Raw genomic sequence first — 11,951 nt, 5'->3', positions numbered from 1 at the left:
GGGGACCGCAGGTGATTGACAAGTTCACCTGGTGCGTATGGTTTCTCAAAACTAAATCAGTAAAGTTGATCTGAATATAAGACACATGGAAATTACACCCCAGGACATTTGAGTCCAATAACATGGCATAAAGTGACATAACACAACTTGACCCTTTGGTGGAGAATTAAAACCATACTGCATCAAGTGTGACACTGATAGCATGAATTAATAATATCAGTAAACCAGCTACCCACAAAATGATGTAATTACCAGAACTGTTCTAGAGTAAACTGTGGTACTTGACTCCGTAATGGATGCCTAAAAGCCTATGAGTTGCAAACAAGGTTGAAGTAGCATTAGAACAATTTTAGGCAGCCATCTAAGCAGGAGCCACACCATTCTCAAGGCCTCAGGTGAGCCCCTGGTATTAGGGGCAGAGTGAGGGCTGCAAAACAACAACATTTTAAAGTGATGGGGTCTCCATAATTCCTAGCACCAGGCCTGGGTGTAGAGTAGTCAGCGCAGCTTCAAGAAGCAACATAAGTAATCGTAACCACTCGCTACCCCAATATTTAACTTTTACTGTCCTTTATATTCTACCAAGTATCAGTAAACGTTTTGGGAGAATGGTTCATGGGAGCCATTAATAAAGTGACCTGACTTCCTGCACAATAATGTTTTATAGAAAATGGAAAGACGTTTTAAATGAAGAAAATAATTTCCCTCAAAAGCAATAAGTGGGCTGGGGGTAAGAAAGCAATGAAAGCGGTGGACAGCTAAACCTTTAGAGGAACTGTGCATTCTCCAAGCGCTTTATTAGGGCACAGATGAAAGAACCCATGAACTTCAAGGCACCCCCACATCCTGACGTACTTATTAGGTGACGAGCCAGAAGAGTTGTCCCAGTGGGACCAACGCCTGAATGAGCAGACCGGATGAGTCACCCGCCACTTCCGGCCAGGACTCGGATCTATTCTCCATTTACAGTCAGGTCATGGAGCAGGGAGGTTTCCTTCTGGGCTGCCTGGCCTTGATTAACTTGGCTTGTGCTGACACGGTCTCTGACATGGTGGGGTTTACAGGCAGGTGGATGAATTCCAGCAGTTAGTGGGTATCTAGGAAACTAGGAAAGGAATGGATAGTTGTTTAAGAATCATAGAAAAGTTTTGGAAGGGGTGACGTCAGATGTGAACAGGAAGTAAAATGGTGGGGTTAGGTACTGAAGGCTTTAGCACCTGTGAGATTATTTTTGTGTATCCTTCTATGGCGATTCCATATTATTTAAGTGCATGGTGAAAAAAAGGCATCACAAGAGTTAGGAGGGGTGAACGAGAAAGGAGGAGGCGAAAGAGAGGACACTGGGTGGGGGCAAAGAAACATAGAAAATGGAACATAAGGGAGGAAAAGTAAGGGGGAGCAAAGAAGAAAGTAAAAGATGGCGAAAAAGGGTGATAGAACATGAGGGAGCAGAAGCAGGAAGAAGGAAATTCTGGTGACAGGGTGGTAGAGAGCGAAGTTCAGAACCAAGAGCAAGGGGGGAGGGGGGAGAAAGAGGGAGGGGGAGGCACAGAAAGGATGCGTGCTGGGGAGAAGGACGCAGAGAGGAGGCGCTGCAGAGGAGGAGCCGCAACAGAGGAGGAGTACTGCAATCATGCTGGCCCGGGAGTGGTGCGTGCACATATCCCTGCCACGTGCAGCCTGCTCTTTTTGTAAGCACATACTCATGCTTGTGGGACGAGCCTGTTCGCTCCCGCAAGGTGAATGCCGCCACAAGCACGAGTATCTGCTTCGGAAAAGAGTAGAACAACGGCTAAAGGTCCTCCTATGCAGCGCATGCGCGCTGCGTAGGCGAGACCTAAAAAATAGCAGATCCAAAGCTTGATTTCCTTTTCAGCTCGTGCTTTCACTGTTTAATCAACTTCCGCCAATTTAACTTCCTTTTCGCTATTTTTGAGTGTGAAGTCTTATCGCATGTGCCAATCAGCTTCTCTTTTATTCTGTGTGCGGACTTCTATTTCATTAATTCTGTGTCCCCGTTTTACCTCCTTTACTTGCACTCCTGTTCATTTACAGGCATATGCATCAAAGTAAATACCGGGAGCAAATGGGCAGATTCTCAGAATCCCGGTATTTTTGCATTTGGGATGCATCATCCCAAATGCAAAAATCGCAAATTAAGGAATCTCTAAATTGAGATTCCTTAAATTGCGATTCCATTTAAGGAATCCCAAATTGAGATTCCTTAAATGCAATGCATGAAAGTAAAAAAAATAGCGAATTCGCTAATAGGGGGAGCAAATTACCATGAAGTTGGACTTCATGGTAATTCGCTAAAACTTTGAAAAAAAGCACTTTTGTGCATTTTTCAAAGTTTCATGTTGCGCACACACATGCCCTTAGGGCATGTGTGTGTGTAACATATGTGCATAGATCAATTTCAGGGGTGCAACAGGGTGTCATTTTGACACCCTTGCACCCTTGAAATTGCATGAGCAATTTGCGAGTATCTACTGGTACTCGCAAATTGCTCATGCAATCTCCAATACATTCCTATGGGCCTGTAGGCCCATAGGAATGAATGGGTCAGCATTCCTTAATTGCGACTTGCAATTTGCGAGTAGCAATTAAGGAATGTTAAGGAATCGCTATTTTAATAGCGATTCCTACATGCATAGGCTTTTGCTATTCCTAAATAGCGATTCCTTAAAAATCGCTATTTAGGAATAGCAAAAGGATACGTTGATGCATCTGCCAGTTAGTCTGTTACCTCTTTTTCTTTCCATTTTAAGACCTTACTCGTGTTAAATTTATAGACTAATAAACAACGTTCCTCTGTTATAAACACAATGCTGTACCTGTAAGACACACACTCCTTCCTTTTCACTCTTTTTTTCTCACTGGGGCACTTTACTGAGTTTTTATGTTTGTATGTTATATCGATTTCTATGGTGCAGCTTATCACCTGTGAGGGTATCCAGGCACTAGATAGAGCAGGAACGTAGGCCGAGTGGTGCTCCTAGTTGATCAGCCAGGTCTTCAGTTTCTTGCAGAAATAGAGAGTGAAATAGCAGTCCTGATGTGTTGAGTAAGTTCATTCCAGTTCTTGGTGGCGCACACTCCTGACTTGCTTTTGCGGATGCAGGGGACCCGTGCAAGGGTTAAAGATGTGAAGCATAGGTGTCTGAAAGTCTGGTAGAGTTTAAGTTGTTAGTTGAGGTATGCTGGTCCAGTGCTTCGTAGACGTGGATGAGTAGCTTGAATTGGCAAGATTTCTGGATGGGTAGCCAGTGAGTTGGGAAGTGATGGGAGTGTTTCTGAGAATGCCTAGGATGAGCATGGTGGCTGTGTTTTGGATGGTCTGGAGTCTGTGCGTGAGTTGGTTGGAGCTTCCGACGTAGAGTGCATTGCTATAGTCAAGTCTGCTGGTTATGAGAGCCTGGATGACCATGTGACTTGTGTGCGTGGAGCAGTGCTTAATGTGTAAAATATGAAGTCCAGGTGCTCAAATCTTTGTCGGAGGCTACACCCACTTTCCCCAACTCCTTCCCCGTCCTTCACTGGCTTCACCCACCATCAATCATATGTATGTAAATCAGCGTATAGGAAATGTTACATAAGCCAGGCCCAGAGCACTGCAAGGTGTTGGAGGGAAATGTTATCCATACGGGTAGACAGTATAGTTAAAGACTGCTTGGTCTGGAGAAGCACAACCTCTGAATTAAAAATGGAACACCATAATTGGGTGTTCCTGGGAATGCCCAGGATGAGCCTGGTGGCTGTGTTTTGGATGGTCTGAAACCATCGGCATTCACTGGGACTCACTCCACAGACCAGTTTGGCTGCTGGCACAACAGGTATTTCGACCTGTATCTTGAAAAAAAGTAAATACCGAGTGAATACTGCATGGAGTGTGTGCCACGCCTGTAAAAAACTACAACTAAGGGGTCTGTGCCTTTTGTCGTGCACTCACTACAGAGTTAGCCATGTGTTAACTAGAATGTAAAGCATCGCTCCACTACAGGCGGGTGTCATATAAGTGAAGGGTGCACAACAAAGGTGAAGGGTGCACATCGTACCCGACCACAGCAACCACACCACTGCACAAACAACCTGAGCCAGGAGCACAAGGCTTGATGACATAGAAAATAAACTTTCAACAGACAATATTGCACCCCTGGGAGAACTGGTATTATTAAAATACCAAAACCAAAGTATATCCGAAAGAGATGAAAAATGCACGAACAGTCAAGAATGTCAGTGATTACACAGAAAGGGGTTAAGGTCAAAGGGCAAGGCCCTGCCCTACTTCCAGCCTCCAGGCCCAGAGCATTGCACATGGTGCTGGCGGCATGATTGCGCGGACTCGAAGTCTGTTTACCAAACTCGGTGACAGTCACCATGTTCATAAAAAACAGTGTTGGTTTGGGTACTTACTGGGTTATGTTATGTTATGTTATGTTAATTGCAGCTTATATAGCGCATATTCACCTGCAGGTCTCTTAGCGCTTATAAAATAAACTCAGATAGATACAATAGTCCTAGACACATGCAGAATTATACTGTAACAGGGCTTCCCTGAACAAATACGTCTTAAGGTCTTTCCTAAAGGAAAGGAGGGCAGAGTCTTTCCGAAGGTTCTCCGGTAGTTCATTCCAGATCTGGGGAATTTGGACTGAGAACGCTCGGCCACCTTTTGATGCCAGTTTGACTTTTGGAAGGGCCAACAGTCCTTCCGTGGATGATCGCAATGTGCGTTCCGAAACATAATTCACCAGACGTTACTTAATGTAGCTTGGGGCCTGACCAAAAATAGCTTTGTGTGCAATGCAGTGGTCCTTAAACTTGGCTCACTGTTTAACAGGGTTGTAACCAACCACAAGGGCAGTCCAGCAAACCTGGACCATGGACAATCAGTCTATACACCTAACACTTGGTTCAAGAGAAAGGTCATTAACAATATGCAATTTCACACAGCAAACTAAGATTTGCAAACCGTAATAAATAAAAAGAAAAGAGAAAGATAAAGAAGCCCTTCAAATTAAAAGCTCTGTGTGTTCAGTATCAAAAAATTATTATTTATTACATATAGTATAAACAATAGGAACAGGTACGTTCAAGACAGGGTGCTGATATACAAAACAACATATCACAAACCAGACAAGTGGCAAACAGAAAAATTACATATTACAATACAGGAACAACATAAACAGAAATAATGTGTCCTTGTGTAAATTAGGCCACAAAAGCGTCGACTGCGTTTCGACCGCTGTATCACTGCACAGTCATCTTCAGGACTCAAAGATTACTTGAGCGTTACAAGTCTGTATAAAAACAATCAATCGGACCAATCTTCCATTGATGGTCGTCCACAAGAATCCTCAAGATGTAAACCACTACAGTAGCTTCAACAGATCACACTGTGTGGTGGACAATAAATTCAATATGTCCAAAGTATTAGGGCATGACATTTCAAAAATCCACCGTATTTGCCGCCCATTTAATCAGCGGTTCAATTCCGTATCCTGCATCGACCGTTCCGGACCAGTCTAATCAAGTCCGGAACGGTGATCTTTGAATCCTGAAGATGACGTACCTGTTCCTAATGTTTTTACTACATGTAATAAATAATTTTTTGATACTGAACACATAGAGCTTTTTAATTGAATGGCTTCTTCATCTTTCTCTCTTTTTCTTTTCTCTGTTTAACAGGGAGCCAATGTAGCCTGTGCAACAGGGGGGTGGCATGAGCCTATCTAGGCAACCTAAAAATCAGCCTGGCCGCGTCATTCATGATCACCTGCAGCTTGCTGATTAATTTCTCAGGAAGACCAATATACAGAGCATTCCCATAATCCAGTCTAGACACGATCATGGCAGATACAATCATTTTTAGAGTAGTATGTGAAAGGAGGAGAGCCAGCTTCCGCAATTGTCACATTCGACCCAGGCAGGTGCCAACCACCGAGGACACTTGATTAGTCAAGGAAAGGTTGAAATTGATCTGATGTCCAGACTTTTAACGACATGCGCTGGCCTCGGGGCAAAGCCAAGTTCCTGAGGCCAGAAGAGATCGTTCCATGGGTTCCCTTTAGTGGAGATCACAAGGATCTCAGTCTTGTCCGGGTTAATTTTTAATGAATTAGCTGTCATCCAGTTCACAGTGTATCTGAGAATGTTCTGAGTGCTGGACTGAGTTTGCAAAGAATTATTAATTTGCAGAATAAGTTGGGTATCAGCTGCATAATTAAATACTTGACAGTTCATAGCAGCTAGTGTTGCCACTAGTGGCTGCAGATGCACGTTGAACAGAAGAGGAGACAGAGCTAAGCCCTGGGGGACTCCACAAGTAAGGTCTCCCTTGTTTGATATTTGGTCGCCCAACTGGGTCCTTCTTGACCTTCCTGACAGAAAGGACTCAACCCATTGATGGATCAACCCGCTGATGCCCAAATTAGTAAGTCTCAGCAGGAGTTGTACATGGTTGACCGTGTCGAACGCTGCAGACAGATCTAACATAGTCAGTGCGCTCGCGTCTTTATTATCAGCTCTAGCTCTGAGCTCATTGAGCCCGGCCACCATCACAAGTTCAGTACTGTGATGGGCCCTGAAGCCAGCCTGCTCCCTTGAAGTAGATTATTGTGGGAGGGCAGGTTTGATAAACAGGTGACGAGGCCTTAATATTTGGTGTAAAGGAGGATTTTTATTTTTAATATGAGCAGTGACAGGAGTTATAGGTGATTTTTCCTGTTCTTCATCCGAAGTGTTCTGTGAAAAGTCTGAGCTGGTTTGGGATCCCACGGAAGGCTGGACTGGCTCCTCTTGCTTGGTGGAAGGGTGGTCTCCCCGAAGGCTCATAGGAGAAGTAGAAGAGGAGGAACCGTGAGATAAGGGATTGTTTCAATAGAAGTTGAAATAAACGTCACCCCACCGTTGTGTAGATAGAATTCTGTATGTCCTGCTGGGGGGGGGGGGGAGGAATAGTGAGGGAAGGGCATTTATTCAGTGCCTAAGGAATCGGGGAAATAGTGATTTGTGCAGGTCTTTAAAGTTGGTGAAGAATATATAACCTGAGGCAAAGATAACGTCAGAAGGCTGACGGGATATTCGCGCAGAGTCGCTCTAGCTCTGAGCTCATTGAGCACGGCCACCATCACAAGTTCAGTACTGAGATGGGCCCTGAAGCCAGCCTGCCTCTCATGAAGTAGATTATTGTGGGAGGGCAGGTTTGATAAACAGGCGAGGAGGCCTTATTATTTGGTGAAAAGGAGGATTTTTATTTTCAATATGAGCAGTGACAGGAGTTATAGGTGATTTTTCCTGTTCTTCATCCGAAGTGTTCTGTGAAAAATCTAAGCTGGTCTGGGATCCCACGGAATGCTGGACTGGCTCCTCTTGCTTGGTGGAAGGGTGGTCTCCCCGAAGGCTCATAGGAGAAGAAGAAGAGGAGGAACCGTGAGATAAGGGATTGTTTCAATAGAAGGTGAAATAAACGTCACCCCACCGTTGTGTAGATAGAATTCTGTATGTCCTGCTGGGGGGGGGGAATAGTGAGGGAAGGGCATTTATTCAGTGCCTAAGGAATCGGGGAAATAGTGATTTGTGTAGATCTTTAAAGTTGGTGAAGAATATATAACCTGAGGAAAAGATAACGTCAGAATGCTGCCGGAATATTCGTGCTGAGTCTACACCCCCGCATATGCACAAAGCTCTCCCTTTAATCGTAGCCTGTCCCGGTTCTACCACCCGCTTCCCACAACCCACCTTCCCTTGAGCCGTTATCACTCACCGGCTCCGCCGCAACTCTCCAGAGGTTTGGCCACTCCCCAGCCTCCTCCAGACACCACCAATCTTCGCCTCAGGTTTCGTCCGGTTCTCTGGTTTCGGTTTCGGGTCCCGTGTCTTCTCTCTCGGGTCCAACGTCTTCTCTCTCGGGTCCCGCGTCTTCTTTTCCAGGTCTCGTGTCTGGGCAGTTCCACGCCCAGGGTCCGTCTTCTTTCCTTGACTTGCTTCCTGTTTTCAGCCGCAAACCGTCTCCGACCCCTCCTCTTGCTGTACGCTTCCTTTCATTGGTTCCAAAAGAGTGTTTCTGGTGTCCTCATGTGTTGTTTCCGGGTTGTTGGTGACGCCGACGTTTTGCTGTGTACAGACACAAGAGGAGCATGGTTGTGGTAGTTTGATTAGGTCCCGGTTTCGGGGTGTAACTTGATGTGGCGTTTCTCCCCAGGATGACGTCCCGCTAAGTCCATCCTGATTATCCCACTTTTCCTCACAATTATGTTCCTCAATAAAAGATGACAATATTATGAGGACATGTTTCTCCAAAATCTTAGCCAGAAAGGGGAGCTGGGAGATGGGCCTATAGTTTTTAAGGTTGGCCACAATCGCCCCTGGCTTTTTCAGCAGAGGGGTGACTCTGGCTTCCTTCATGCTAATGGGCAAGTATCCTGTCTCCAGGGAATGATTGAGTGCTTAAAGGATCATACTTTCTAGCCCAGGAAGGGCCATACAAAAAATCCGTGTTGGGCAAGGATCGGCGGGGGAGCCAGTTTTGACCCTATTCATCAGACATAATATCCTAGCTGAATTTGGGTTAGAAAAGGTAGTGAGCCTCACATCTGGGTTACAGGGGAGTTGGATCTGGTCTATATCTGACTGAAGCATTGGCCTGTTGTCTATTTCAGTGAGGATGCCCCTGACTTTCTGAAAAAAAAGTCCTGAAATGTATTGGTCTGTTGCAACCGCTGCCAAGTTTTGTTCTGACTTCTGGCTAGGCTCCTTTAAAATTCTAAAAGTTTCCTTCTGTTATTTGCGGCCTCGATTATTCTGGCCTCATAATATTCACCTTTCCTGTCTATTATTGCCTTTTTATATAGCATTAACAGGGCTTTATAGTGTGTGAGTGTGTCTGGATTGTAGAATTTACGCCATGCTCTTTCAGCTTGATGGAGGATTTGTTTTCTCTTTCGCAAATATTCCTTATACCAGGGGGGCTCCCTTGGCCTTATCTCTTATTCTTTCCATCTGAACTGGTGCCACCTGATCTATAGCCCTAAACAGATTTCCCATTAGTGCTTCACACTCCTAAACAAGGTTTTCATATGAAGTAGAATTTGGGAAGTTATTGGACAGGGCAAGAGCCAGGTTGTCTGCTTCGATCTTGTTCCAGCTACGTACCCTTCTCCACTCAAGGGGGGGACGGAACAGTTGGCTAATAGTGGCACTGCCTTTTTTAGGCCTGCTGCTGCAGACACACTGCTGCACTATACGCTGGCTGCTTATAATACTTAAATGCGTCACGCTGTACTGGCAGTGACTCGTGCAGTGCTTGTGCGGGCAGTGGAATTTTGAAAAAAAAGTTACGCATGCGCCGACGCCCCTACCCCACATAACCAAATCCAGTGCAATTAGTGACCTGCTCACCGGCAACACTGAACTAAAGGGAGATTCGTGCCGAACCACAGATATGGATTTATTATCGGCACAGCATAGCAGCACTCTTCACCAGGGACTCAGGAGACTGTGATGGAGTGTTGGGCTGAAAATTCGTTCCGCTCGCGGAATTTGCGAATTTTCCACGATATTGCGGTAAATCCGCGAATCAGCGGGGACGAATTTTCAGCCAAGCACTTACAGGGTTACAGCAGCAGGTGCAAAAGTTGAAGCTAATTTTTTGTAACCTTTTACAAAAGGGTTACAAAGAAATTAACTTCAACTTGGGCACCTGCTGCTGTAAGCCTGTAAGTGCTTCCTGGCGCCTCGTTCCCTACTTGCAACTATTCTCTGACCCTGCTCTGACCCTTGAAGCAGGGTCAGAGAATAGTTACAAGTAGGCAATGAGGCGCCTGTCACGAAAATTAAACCTCAACAGGAAGCACTGACAGATATAAAAACAAGCATTCGCAATGCAATAGGTCTCGCATTAGGAAAGTTTGTGTCAGACTCCACGCCGCCAGATCCGATTGATGCACATATAACTCCACCTCCCGATCTCACCAACACGCTCGTATTAACAACACAGCGTGTTCGAGTGATAGGGCGAGGGAAAACAAGAAACAAAACAAGGAGGGGACGGAAGGGAACTGCAGGGAAGGGATAGCTGAAAGACAAGAGAACAAGCATACAGATTATAATTGGTTACCAGGAAATCCTACTCTCATTTCTTTCTCGCTAAGCACGCATAGAAATTCACCTTTACAAAAGAAGGGCACTCCACCTCCTCCCTGGTTCTTGAATAGTGTTAACTGCCACACTAGTCCCTAAGGAACACAAACACTGGTTACTGTCAAATATCTCACAAAACCTTAATTCAATACTCTCTGGTGGTATTTTACATACCCTGCCTTGTGTTGTAGTGTGCTCAAATAATAAACATGTGCATGTCCCACAACCTTTGTGAATTCCAAAACGATCTTCTTCTCTTGAGAAGCTAGTTCACCTATGTACAAAAGTTCCAATTCAATCCTTTAAGGACACGGTAAGACGTAGCTTCCTACTACCGTCTTCCGCTCTCAAATACACAACACAGAGTTCTTTAAATGATCCACTCCAAATACGGAAAGGTGTAGGTTCCCCCCCCCACTACCTTCCGCTTTGGCACTTACTTTGGTAGACACTAGTGACTCGCTTCGTAACGGTAGTACGCAGATAGGGTTAATCCCGCTGTACTCCGTTCTCACGGTATTTCTCCAAACAAAACAATCAATCCGATTGTGGAATCACTTTTGCGCACTCAATTCCCCTTTGCCGGTTAGCAGACGGCCGCCTAAGAATAACGCTTCCGCTCAGGCAAAACAACGCGTTCAAAGTCACGCGCTGCTCAAACACTCACTGTACTGGAACAGCGTTTTCCCGGTCCTTCTTTCTCAGCCCCCTACACGTTGCCGGTAACAGGAACACCAATATTAATCCACTCCGACAGGAAGCGCATTCCTCGCGCTACTGGAGAGATCACACCGCTGAAATCCAAAGCGCGATTTCCTGATCCCTTCGCTCGTTACCACAAACTCGGAAACAGGAACCAAACCCTCTCTAATTCTTCCAGAGAGGAGCCCTATGCAGCACACCTCTCAAGTCACTACCAAACACTGTGGTTGCACAAAATCACGAACAGAGTGTAGAGGGTCCGCCCTGCCTATATAGTGCCACGCCCCCTCTCTGGAATTCTGGGAGATGTAGTTCACTAGTTAGGTAGGCGCATTTGGTGAAACCTGACAGTTTGAGCTATTGGTCTTGTAAATGACAATTTTTTAAATTTATGTGTTGGTTTTGAAAATAGCTAAATTAATAGCTTTGTCATTTACAATGCCAATAGTTATAACTTTCGCAAATGTGACACCTATAGCATTTGTAATGCAACATGTTTTGTATTTACGTGACTTAGATGTATTGATATTACATATTACAATGGCTTTTAATTTTTTTAAATAATTAATACTTGAATAAAAGTGATTTTAATTTATGATGGCAATAGCTTAAACTTTTGTTTGTTGTTTGAACTAGTTGTTGTTGAATGGTTGCACAGATTGATGCTGGGTTGGCGCTGAGTGGTGCTGTGGTGGTGCTGAGTGATGCTGGGGTGGTGCTGAGTGGTGCTGTTGTGGTGCTGAGTGGTGCTGTTGTGGTGCTGAGTGATGCTGTGGTGGTGCTGAGTGATGCTGTGGTGGTGCTGAGTGATGCTGTGGTGGTGCTGAGTGATGCTGTGGTGGTGCTGAGTGGTGCTGTGGTGGTGCTGAGTGATGCTGTGGTAGTGCTGAGTGATGCTGTGGTGGTGCTGAGTCGTGCTGTGGTGGTGCTGAGTGATGCTGTGGTGGCACTGAGTGATGCTGTGGTGGCGCTGAGTGGTGCTGTGGTGGTGCTGAGTGGTGCTGTGGTGGTGCTGAGTGATGCTGTGGTGGTGCTGTGGTGATGCTGAGTGATGCTGTGGTGGTGCTGAGTGATGCTGTGGTGGTGCTGAGTGATGCTGTGGTGGT

The sequence above is a fragment of the Lissotriton vulgaris genome, chromosome 1_1, assembly GCF_964263255.1.
Source record: "Lissotriton vulgaris chromosome 1_1, aLisVul1.2, whole genome shotgun sequence".
In the NCBI taxonomy this organism is placed as follows: domain Eukaryota; kingdom Metazoa; phylum Chordata; class Amphibia; order Caudata; family Salamandridae; genus Lissotriton; species Lissotriton vulgaris.
Note: the sequence above shows the minus strand (reverse complement) of the source record.